The sequence below is a fragment of the Bombyx mori genome, chromosome 23, assembly GCF_030269925.1.
Source record: "Bombyx mori chromosome 23, ASM3026992v2".
Taxonomy (NCBI): domain Eukaryota; kingdom Metazoa; phylum Arthropoda; class Insecta; order Lepidoptera; family Bombycidae; genus Bombyx; species Bombyx mori.
The window spans coordinates 10,104,417-10,116,624 of NC_085129.1; the positions used below are offsets into that span (position 1 = coordinate 10,104,417).

General features: G+C 34.7%; 1 protein-coding gene across 1 annotated transcript in view; it reads left to right on the plus strand.

The window, feature by feature from the left end:
* The first annotated feature begins 4,701 nt into the window (after positions 1 to 4,701).
* Positions 4,702 to 12,208, plus strand: part of LOC101735978 (trace amine-associated receptor 1) — a 46,549-nt gene continuing 39,042 nt past the window's right edge. The window contains exon 1 of the mRNA XM_004932613.5: positions 4,702 to 4,916. The gene's annotated coding sequence lies outside the window, so the exon portion shown is untranslated. The remainder of the gene's footprint in view (positions 4,917 to 12,208) is intronic.

A 12,208-nucleotide genomic window follows, 5' to 3' on the forward strand; every position in this document is an offset into this window, starting at 1 on the left:
ATGTATCGGCCAGCAGCTCTGCTTTTTCGTCATCATCGAACGCCGCGAGTCGGCCTGAGGGGATTCACGAGTGTATTGCCTAAACGAACGCTCTGAGATTGTGGTCAACGAATTATAAAAAAATATGTTATTTTTTGTACGTTATTACAAAGTTAAGTCGTACACTGTGTGCATTACTAATAAAAATCTTACGTTACGGACGTTTTTTTCCGGTTAGGATGCCTCTCCGCATCGTCCCATAAGGAACTTCGTTCCAAAAAAGTCATTCGCGGTGATGGAATAACGTTGTGTATTTTTTTTGTTTTTGTTTTATAACACGATGTCATTTTTTCTGTGGAAGTAATTCGTGAAAAATTTTCAAGTACGTACTTCAATAGAATGCTACCTGGATGGTACCATTTAGGCCTGGATGACTTCATAATTTTAGAAATATTTTTATAATATTTAGAATCATATGCAAAAAAAGAACTTGTGAAGCATTCTCTAATATTGGAAATCATAATCTAAATAGCTCTTTCATAGCTAGAAATTTAAACAATGTCATAAAATTACCTAAATGTTCTCTGTTAAATTGTTCGGCACTTGCACGGAGGATCAACTTCGTTAGCGCTGTCTTACTATTAAGGATATTGTATTGAAAGGGCTTGACAGGTATCTGAATAATTCATGACAAAACTTTAAGTACTAATACGCTCAAAATGTTTTTGTGGTTACACAAAGTGTTTGTTGTATTATATTAACAATTTTCGTGCTCGGATACGATTGAAATGTGAGTTTCAAATATAGTTAGCGTACGAATAGAGTTTTTAATTAAAAGACTTCGTAGACTAGAAAAACAGCGGGTATAATAATATAGGTTCAGACATCAAGGTGGGTGTCGACGTTGTAGATGTCTATGGGCTCCAGTAACCACTTAACACCCGGTGGACTGTAAGCTCGTGCACCAATATAAGCTATAAAAAAAAACTATCTAATCTATAGGCACAATTAAACACTTTGCACCAAGTTTGCCGTGGGTTCGTTTTTATGTCCATGAAATAATAAACAAATAAAATAGAAACACATTTAAAAATACTGAAAAAGAAAAAGTATATAATATATTATAATCATTACCAAATGTGGCGACAATTCCTGAAGACATGACCGCAGATAATAAAAAAATACGGATTGTTTTTAGTTTAAAAATAATCAATCACATATCAGGCAACCCGATCTAACCCCCTAACAGCTCCCTTAGGTACTTACACGGTCTTACTTATAAGGGTGGTGATTTGCATAAAACAATTATGAATTATCTCCCAAAGGATAGGATGATTACGCCTGAATACTCAATGTAGAATATGGCCTCTGATTACTTAATTTTGCAACAAATTCTCTGAATTATTTAGTGGAATAGAATGTTATATAAAAATTATACTAGAAATATTATTTATTTCTGTATTGGTTATCGTTGGCAGACATCTGATGCAAGATGCCGGAATATATCTTAGATCTTGTTCATCTAGTATTAAAGGCTTACTAGAGGCCACAATGCCACAAGTCACTGTCCTTCGCAATTTTGAAATGTAATTAAGAATATCAATAACATCGGTAAAGTGGTAATTCTGGTCTGGTACACCGAAACTCTTTATATCTATGGCTAAAAAAGACAAGATGATAATTATGTGGGTTCACAACACATGCTTTTCACTAGCATTATGATAAAAATTAGAGGATAATTTGAAGTCAGAAAACCATTACTAATACATGAGGATGTAAGATTTTCTTCAAACTAACTAAATTCCTAGTCGATTATTCCCATTGAAATATAACACCAATTTATAAACCTTGTCCCCTTCAAGACAAATTCCAATTAATTCTCTTTGTAAAATTAATTATCTTTACGATTCGCAACTAGAATCTATGATATTAATCTGCAAGCGAAATTCAGACAGCTCAATTTTAAACTCTTTTCAACTTCGGCCATTACTCATCGAGGCAACATGTTTCAAACTCGTCAGGGGTCCATACAAAAAGTTGTGCATGGAAATACGGGTAATAAACGCTGGTACTGTTTAACGTATTGTAGAATACCCGTATCAGTTATTTGGGTAATACAGATATTTTTAATACGCTTTTAGCTTCAGACGTATGTATGTTAGTATGTAACGGAATCTTTGAACATGATTTTGACCGCCTTCAAAACGTCGGATTAACTCGAAATTTGGTATACTTATTAAGGACCGACGAAAATTCAATATTTTTAAAAAAATGAAAAAAAATTATTGAAAATAATGAAATTCAACTAAAAAGTGAAAAATAAATAATAGTTTAAAAAAACTAACAAAATCTGCTTTTATAGAAAATCCAACTAAAATATAGAAAATAAATTTTAATAAATATAATTTAAAAATAGTGTAAGAAAAAATGATTTTATTGTAAAAAAGCGTGGGATGCTTTTCGGGATATAATCAAAATAACCCTTCTACTCATATCTGTTCATTAAATATTTATAACTACTGATACCATGCACCCCACGCATGCAAAAAAAAAACCCACGCTTTTTTTTACAATAAAATCACTTTTTCTTACACCATTTTTAATTCAAATTTATTAAAGTTTCTTTTCAATTTTTTAGTTGGATTTTCTATAAAAGCGTATATTTTTATTTATTTTTTAACTATTATTTTTTCGTAGAAATCATAAAATCATAAATGACGCCGCCCACCTAAGAGCTTTCCTTTCCTCCAACAGCAGTATTATCCTTCGTAGCGGAACACATCAGTACTTAATGGTGAATATAGACAGGTGGTGCGTCATATTATAGGATCAATGACGCCACTAATTACGTAAATTTCTAATTATTATAATTTAAACTTATGATGATATCTCGGCCTGCATTGGAGTATCTGGTAAACCAAATCTACCTATCTACGCTAAAAATTCGATTCTGTGTAGCCAATTGAAAAATACTTCCTCTAGAATGCATTTTATCAAATGCAGACGAGTTAATGGCTTATCTGGTATAAAATAGTCTCCGGAGTCTATTTGAAATTAAAAAGTGAATACCATCTCTGACAATGAGATATGAGTTCGTAGTCACAACTTGTAATGCATAAAAACTGAGCCGCACCACAAGCCATGCTATTTGCTGCAAGATCTAGTCAAACGACAGTATTAAAATAAAACCATAAATCCAGTGTTAATAACAATTTGTTCTGGTAACAAACACGGTAGGAATTTAGGAAGAATCGAGTTTACTTTTCCGTAACCAGAAACAAAGGTCCGCTTTTAGATTCGCTTCTCGATATATTTTCCCTTGATGCTCCGAATTACAAAGACCCGGTTTTCAATAGGGCCATTGTTTTACAAAGAGCCTATACAGCAGGAAGACCTTGACTGAATAAGAGTGTAAGATCTCGCACCGACTGCGCTTTTCTCTTATATTTGTGTAAAAAAATGTGTGATTCATTTATTGTATAGCATTTGTATGAAATTTCATTTTTAGCTTCCCATACAGATCATTTCATTTGTCTAATAAATTCTTATATGAAAAAATGAATTCAAATTATCAAACATACCTAATTTACAAACGAAATCATATTGTTCCTTATATTTCATATAGCTGATTCTGGCTTACCTGGATTTATGGATATAGGCAGGAAATTTTCCAGACGACGAATACGTCCTTACAAAATATCGTATTCGGGAATTGTACGGATATATAATATTTCCAAATTTTTATTGTACGAAATGAAATGCAAATATGGCGACGACGGCCACTAGCTGTCCTTCGTTGGCTCATGAAATATCATAAAAATAAATATTTATGTTAAGTTTAATTTATTCCCGTTCATCCTTCGGGAACGGTTCCGATTCAATCCCGATCCCAATCTTACGGATCCTTTAGAATCTCTATGAATCTTACCTGGTAGGAAGCGGCTTGGGTAGATCTCACACACGGCCACAAGATGGACCGACGATCTATTGAGGTTCGCGGGGATCCGCTGGATGCAGGCAGCGCAGGACCGATCTTTGTGGCGAGGCTTGGGAGAGGCTTATGTCCAGCAGTGGAAGTCTGTGGGCTGATAAGAAAAAAGCCGTTTGGATATGTACCTAACAGTACTGAAGTCAAGATACGATGGCAACTGCTACTAACCTTCAGGTATGGTGTCTGGCTTCGAAGGATAAAAAAGCGATCAAGCCTCTAATATTTTGAAATCAAATTTCGATTTAATTATTTAGTAATTTTTATTATATTTTAATCTAATTGACACTCTGTTTCAAAATCGCGTATTAATTTGGCTTTGCATATTTTGAAGCCATATAACCACAGCATGAACCTGCCCTCCCCTTTAAACTAGAAATCATGAAAGCTTCGAGCCGCAATTAGTTTTAATGACAACCGTCAAAACTATTTCTAACTCCTTAATCGTAACACAAATTGTGTTCAGAGCTGTTTCTAAGTTGGAGATTGTTATTCTTAATGTAATATCAAAAACGTAAGGATAAATAAAGTTTCATCACTTCAGAGCTTTATTCATGTCCTCGAAATTAATTTGCACAGTATGGGTATTTAAGTAAGCTTGAATGAAGAAAAATAACATAACCCAAACATGATCCATGATCAGCTTAGCGCAAGCACTATTAGACTCATCTACGCGGATGGGTGTCGTCTGTATAGAACATCGAGTGTTTCAGAATTCCAGTTTCAGAATGTGCAGTCTCCGCTGAAACTCCGTGGGGGTCGGTCGCATTGAAAGTCGGTGAGGTGCCGATTCGCAAGTTAAGCCTAATTTCGAATGTCGAAGTTGTATTTGATTTTCTCTTTTTAAATTTTTGTGGATTAAGTGATTTCTGATACTTTAGGCATGTTCGTGAGTTGAAGTACCTGTACTAAGAATCATGATTTCTAACATGATTGGCAGAGGAGCTTGGTAAGTGAAAACAAAATGTGTAGTATTGTATTTTGAAAACGATTTACTGAAAATAGGAGTGGAAATATAAGTACATAGTTTTAATGAAATTGTCAAAGACATAAAAGCTTTCAATTTTGTTCAAGAGAGATAGCGAAATAAAATTTAAAATCACCAAGTCGAAAGAGTATTTTCTTAGGGATTCATCCCTTGTTGAGTGATTCGTCAACGCAAGCTAACAAAGTAGGAGATGAGATTGACGAAGCGAATTCTCAGAGTAATTTTTCATTTTAATTACCGAGTTGGGCGGTTTCTGAATGACTAGCGATTCATAATTTGATTTTAATCAATTCTTATTAATTTTTTAAAATTATTAATTTGTCATGAATTTGTAGTTTACTTATGTGTCCCGAAATGTAACAAAATAATAGGCAGAGGAGACTTCTGTGGAGTGGCTTTTAATTAGGCCTATTTTAAGGTCGAATAATTAGATAAATGCTTCGAAATAATAATAAAAATTCCATTCGGCTTAGTGTTAGGATTATTTAATAGCCTGATTATTTATAAAATTCTCCTGATATTACGTGGTTCTTTCATCGATCACATTATCTATGATAAGAAGAGATTAATACACTATGTAGACACGAGGTACGACACTTCGTTGTATATACATATATCGGCCATCCCACCAAAATATTATGTAAGGTAGTGGTACTACAAACTTGTTACTATTTTAGGGAACCACATACTTCATCCGACTAAGAAGTTTTTGAAGTGCTGCGTTAGTACGTATTTGATTTAGAAATAAATGTGTGTACATGTTAACACTGGGATCGTGGCATAATTTGAAATGTGCACACGGGGAATGTTACTCATTGAACTACGAACAAGATTAATGTAAAACATAATTTACAAATAAAGTCATTGTTCTTTTTTTTTATTGCCAATCTAGGCTGACGAGCATAGGGCCCACCTGATGGTAAGTGGTCATCGTCGCTCATGGACGTCAGCAATGCCAGGGGCAGAGCCAAGCCGCTGTCTACCATAAAGTACTCTCCGCAAGCCTCGTTTGAAGAAGGACATGTCATAGCGCTCGGAAAACACCGTGGAGGGGAGTTCATTCCAAAGCCGGATGGTATGTGGCAAAAAAGATCTTTGGAAACGCACTGTTCTACTGAATTATGTACATTTTTCTTTGCTAAGGCTGGCATGCAAGGCTGGCATATTGGCAGCTGGTAATAGTAAGTCGTCAACGTTAGTCGAGGATATCAGCAATGACAGGCAGATAGCCAGACAGCTAGTGTATTAAGCTTAACTGGGATGTCTATTGTATGTAGTTTTCTACGCATTTCTTTCAATCTATGGTCTAAGATCTCGCTGTATCGTGCTTGATGCTAACCAATGCCATTTTTGATGCATAAGCATTTTTTTTAGCTTAAGTGAGTGTATGAGTATACAGCCCACCACAGGTGTTAATGTTAATGGGCTCTGGTAGCTCATAGACATCTACAACGAAAATTCACCACCCATCTTAAGATATAAGTTCTAAGGTCTCAGTATGGTTACAACGGTTGCCCCACCCTGCAAATCGAAACGCATTACTGCTTCACGGCAGAAATAGGCAGGGTGGTGGTACCTACCCGTAATTACCACCAGTAATTACGCAAATTATAATTTTGCGGGTTTGATTATTATTACACGATGTTATTCTTTTACCGCGGAAGTCAAGCGTGAACATTTGTCATGTACGTATTTCATTAGAAAAATTGTTATTTGCTAGCGGGATTGGAACACCGGTGCATCGCTAGATACGAATGCACCGGACATCTTAACCTTTAGACCTCGACGAATAGTTAGTATTTTTTTATATATTGTTTGTGTTACGTCTCATAAAATTTAATAATAAAGACAATCATTCTTCAGAAAACAATAAATTAGCATATTAGAGTATAACAAAAGCCGTGTCACTGTGGAAGTCAAATGTTCAATCAAAATTTACCATTTCGGGAAAATTTGTTCCATTCTGTCCGTGTAATTGGTTTAAATTCGACGTGCCACTTACTTTCCCGCTGAAAGCTTCGTCTTAAACTGATTTTCCCTAAATTTAAGATGAAATAGAGTAAGACGGTAATATAATTTGACAACTGTCATTTTAGATGTAGGTCTGAATAGACTTTTTGTTGCCTAACAAGGGTAAGCCTCAATGCCTACCTCTTTACCTAGAAAAAAAGTAACTTTTTGTGCCAGTTAATACAGTTTATTTGGAGGTTAATGAAATAAATACGACCACATTAACGAGTGTTTTGCTCCGTTAAGAGGTTGATTTGTAAAGTTTTTTTTTGTATTTCATTTATTATTGTTTGAGGGCAAACATACTCATAGCATTCTTGAAGTTCAATGTTTATGGGAGTTGAAACAAAGTAAATGCCGCTGCCTGTATTAATTGTATGAAATTGCAACGGTCTTGTCTGATGTTATGCAGTCTGAGCAAAAAGTTGCTAAGCTTCGATCCATAGTTGGTACAATGGTTGTCCAATCCATAATTCATGGACCTATACATACGTATTAACAGGCTTGTGGAGAGTAATTAATAGTAGACAGCCGCTTGGCTCTGCTCCTGGTATTGCTGATGTCCCTGGGCGACGGTAACTACTCACTATCAGGTGGGTGGTGGCGTATGCTCTTCTACCTACAAAGGCAATTAAAACAATAATATACGAACTTACACCTTTAATATATATTCGTATCGTAATATAATATTTACTAGTACTTAACATAGTAATCAGCGGGTTATGATTTGGCAATTACGTTCACTTGGAACGACTGATGTAATTTCGGCTTGTAACTCAATCAAGACTCAAGTTAGTGGCAGTATCATTCACGCTGTGATATGCATGGGCTTCGGTAACCACTTAATACTGGGTCAACTGGAATTAATTTATCCATCTAAGGAAAAAAAAACATGCAACACCATAAAATAACCGAATTCATAAAATTTTATTATTGCTTATTAAACGCAGCAACAAAAAAAATTATTAATAATCTTAATAAACCGAACAAAAACAATAAACCGAAGCATATAACGGTACATAAACTTTATTTTGCAATCAAAATAAGTTACGAACATTCCGACAAAAATAGTGTGACGCCTCAAAAAACTCAAACAATAAATACATTTCTCAATTAAAACTCAGAGAACCGTATAATATCTGTTTCGAGGAAAGCGCGACAAGAATCGAGTGCGGAACCCTTTGAATTTTTATCATAACTTTATTTTTAGAATTAGAAAAGAATTGAATACCTATTTTTCGTGTTATCATCATCTCAGCCTGTCCGTTGCCACCTGCATCCAACGTGACTTACCAAGGTTCTTACCAAGTCGTCGGTCCATCTCGTAGGTTTCATTTTTCATTTCATTTTTCGTGTAGTACATCGGAATGTAGCATAGAATAATTTTATTGAAACGTCACAATTAAATAAAGAAACAGAAAAAACTATAAAGTCTGTTGCACTGGGCAACCATAATATCTGATAGCTGAGCAAGAAGGCTTCTAATATGGTAATTAATTACATTACATAAAACACATAAACATTTTTACAATTCACATATTATTATTAGATAGCATTTGACAGATATCTAATTTATTTTATTGTGTCAAAAAGTATGACCTGATAATAATGTGAAATATAAATAGGCAAGGTCCATTTATCTTGCTATGTGTGTGACTCCGGTAACCATTTAACATCAGTTGAGCTGTGAGTTTAACTATTCATTTAAGTTTACAAACTGATGTTTGGCCCTCCTCAGAAAATTATTTATATTACACGCGAACTAGAAATCTATTATGAGGTACTTTTATAGTAGTATATTATTATAGTAGTATATTATAGTATCGCTTGCTATAAGATTCTCATCCTGTACACACTACTGTTGACAAAAGTATTCGCTCCGACAAAATAAAACAAACAAACATTCCATTGTTAGCAGCTTCCAGACTAGAAATTTGTCGCGGGCACAAGACGAGAGTTAGCAAATTTAACAACTTTTTTTTATTTACCCATCTTTTGCAGTCCAAGTTGCAGTCAGTAACTGAAACCAGAAATCAAACCCGGACAAAGTCAATAGTTACCGACTTCACTAACTAGAAATTTGTTTTCCGCCGATTCTTAAAATCGTTTACAACAAACCAGTGCATTTTTTTGTAGTCATTTGATTAAATTAGTCTGAATACTGGTTACAATATCTAGAATTGTAATGAAATAATTAAAAAACGCCTTTGTCACATTTACATTCAATGAACTTATCAAAACAACTTAGTTGGAGACAAGAATTTATTGCGGGCTTTAGGTATCTTATAATAGTCTTTACATTTAAGGGTTAAGTTTGTTCGGTTCCTTGAAATTTAAAATTCCTAAACTTACAATATTAATAGACAGAGAAAATAAACGGGACATTAATATTATTCTTTCAACGAAACTGTATTTGACCAATCGCTTTTTTTTCCTACCTAGCTGAGTGCCTTGAGAGGCTATTTCAGCGTAACCTTAAGGAGTAGGTGAGCTCACGGAGCTCAAACCTGACGACGTTGCTAACACGAACCCTAGCAAGAGCCGTGCTTCGCAGAATCTACTAACGGATCGGAAAAGCGATCCACTGAGAAGATCCGGCGAGAAACTCAGTGGGCTGACCAATCATAATAAATACATCTACTGGTAAGGTTTATTACAAGTCCTTCCGTATAATGTGCCGCGAAAAAGAGTAGAGACACAATACTTCTTTAAGTATTATTGTCATTTCGAAATCAACCACTGAAACTTCCACCACAAGTACTAAGGTAAGCGATATTTATGTCTGGCTTCAATAACCAATTTACATTAGGCTTACATCAGTCATTTCTGCTGGCCTAATAGAAAAATGTGTATGTAAAAAAACAAATCATAAAAATCTCTATGAATCGTTTCGTTCTTTTGATCCGTGAAATAAGGATGAACTGGCTGGCACACATAATCTTATTTTTATATCTCTCTTTTTAAACATTGATCTTTTAATTCTTTATATGGCTTCGAAGCCTTCTATTGGACCTAGTTAAAGGGTTTATTTCTTATTTGTACTTGGGGTTCTTGTGTAATATGCATTCGCGGTCATAAATAATTGTTACAAACCCTTATCATACAGCACAGTACGGAACCCTAAAATAATACAATAAAACCAGCAAATCACGGCTAGAGGATGCGTAAACATCCACAATTGTGAATCACCGCGGAAAAATGTTCCAGTATTTTTTGAGTCGTTTCAACTATTAACGAATGCTTACTCTTCAAAATCATGCTAATTAAATTGCATATTTGTCTGATATTATTGTAGATTAAGTGAGAAATGTTACTTAAATATAATACGCATATTGTAGAACTCATTATTATCTATACTTCTATACTAATATTATAAAGAGGAAAGATTTGTTTGTTTGTTTGTTTCGAATAGGCTCCGAAACTACTGGACCGATTTGAAAAATTATTTTTCCATTAGAAGCCGACATTGTCCCTGATGAACATAGGCTACTTCTTTTTTTTTTTTTTTTTGCTTCATGTGTGTTTTAATGTTTCCGAAACGAAGCGAGGGCGGGTCGCTAGTTTACTAATAAAGCTCTGAGAGATAGGCGCTTAAAGTTTTTCATGCAGGATTCAGAGATACCCATGATGGTCCGGACGAAGCTCACACATAAAACTTTCTGTTTAACAGATCATCATTAACAGATCACATATCTGTTTAATCCAAAGAATACATTTTTTGGCAGTTCTTTCATGGTTTTCGTTGTGTGATGAGGTCACCGCACATCCGGTGAGAAACTTTTACAAAAATCCATAAATTCACAGCATTAATTTCGTCATTCTTCTTGTGACACGCGGTATACGTATAAATTGCAACGGATAACTGTCATATTACAATTCAAACCTGAACACATGTCTGCCTTGTGGCAGATTAACGTGGGATGGTAGCACCTACCCGTGCGTGCTCACGTCTTACAACCAACAACTATAATTTGGAAGCACATGAGTGGTTTACCGAGACAATCCATAAGTCATTGTTACAATAATTCCACATACGTTCAACATGTTACAATAAAGATTATAGTTTCCTGTACGTATAAGCGGCTTATAGGCTTTTTCGCAAATTCATTAATCTCCTATCGTTCACGAACTAATTATAAGATAAATATTCGATATTTTTGGCGATTTATATTACTATTTGAGGTTTTAATTTATTTCCGTACTGGGTACTACTGAGGACTCTCCGTAAATTTCGTTTAATGAAGGATATCTTACAGCGCTTGGGAAACATCGCTTAGAGGAGTTTGTTCTTAAGTTAGGTGGTATGTGGCAAAAAAGATATTTGGAGATGTAGGTGCTTAATGTGAATTAACGCAACGGCCCCAGAATGTATTACTTTGGGTAGATTCTTCACTAACACTGAAAACTTGCAAAAACGTGTTTCTCTTTAGGTGAGTAAAGACGATTCCCAAAGGAGAAAAATAAAAATGGCAAAAATAGTCATCAAGCACATTTTTTCGTGAGCAGAAACAATCATAAGTTAAGTTAATGTTTGTGTACATGAAACACTCTTATCTCACATAGAAACATTATTCGAAATCACGGTTTTATTTAAAACGTCCATTCCGGATTCAGTTTTCTTTAATATTTACCCAACATTCATACTGTTGCTCCTTTAGTTTTAAAAGATTACACTGACATGTTCGATAAATAAAATTGTTTTTTAATCAAGAACACGTCTTTAAGTAAGTAGTAATGGCATTTCGAAATTTACCACACGTATTTACCTAACAAGCTCACGTGGGCCGCTTACGAAGCAACAAATTACTTTACACGTGTGAAGTATTTTCCCGCAACTTATCCCGTCATTTAGCTATTTTGAATAGTAGTGGAAGGTTGTGAAAGCGAATGTACGAAGATTCAGTATTTTTTGTATGTCGTTCATCAAATTTCTGTATGATTTTCCTGTAGCCTAATATTGTGATTTATGTAATATTTGTTGCACAAAAGGGTAAAAGTGGCGAACATTATGCATTCGGGCATTCTATATTTGTACGAGGGATTTGAATACCGGTGTAGCATTACTTGTAGTGTGCAGGGCATATTTTCCTCTAGGCCACGCTGACTTCATAGAATAGGCGAGTATTAAACACCTGTAATTGTACCTGTAGTGAAATTTAAACAAATAACTTCATGCAATTTGGAGCGATATGTGGGATGTGAGTTGTATGAAAAATTCAAACATTGTGTGTCTATTTATAGAG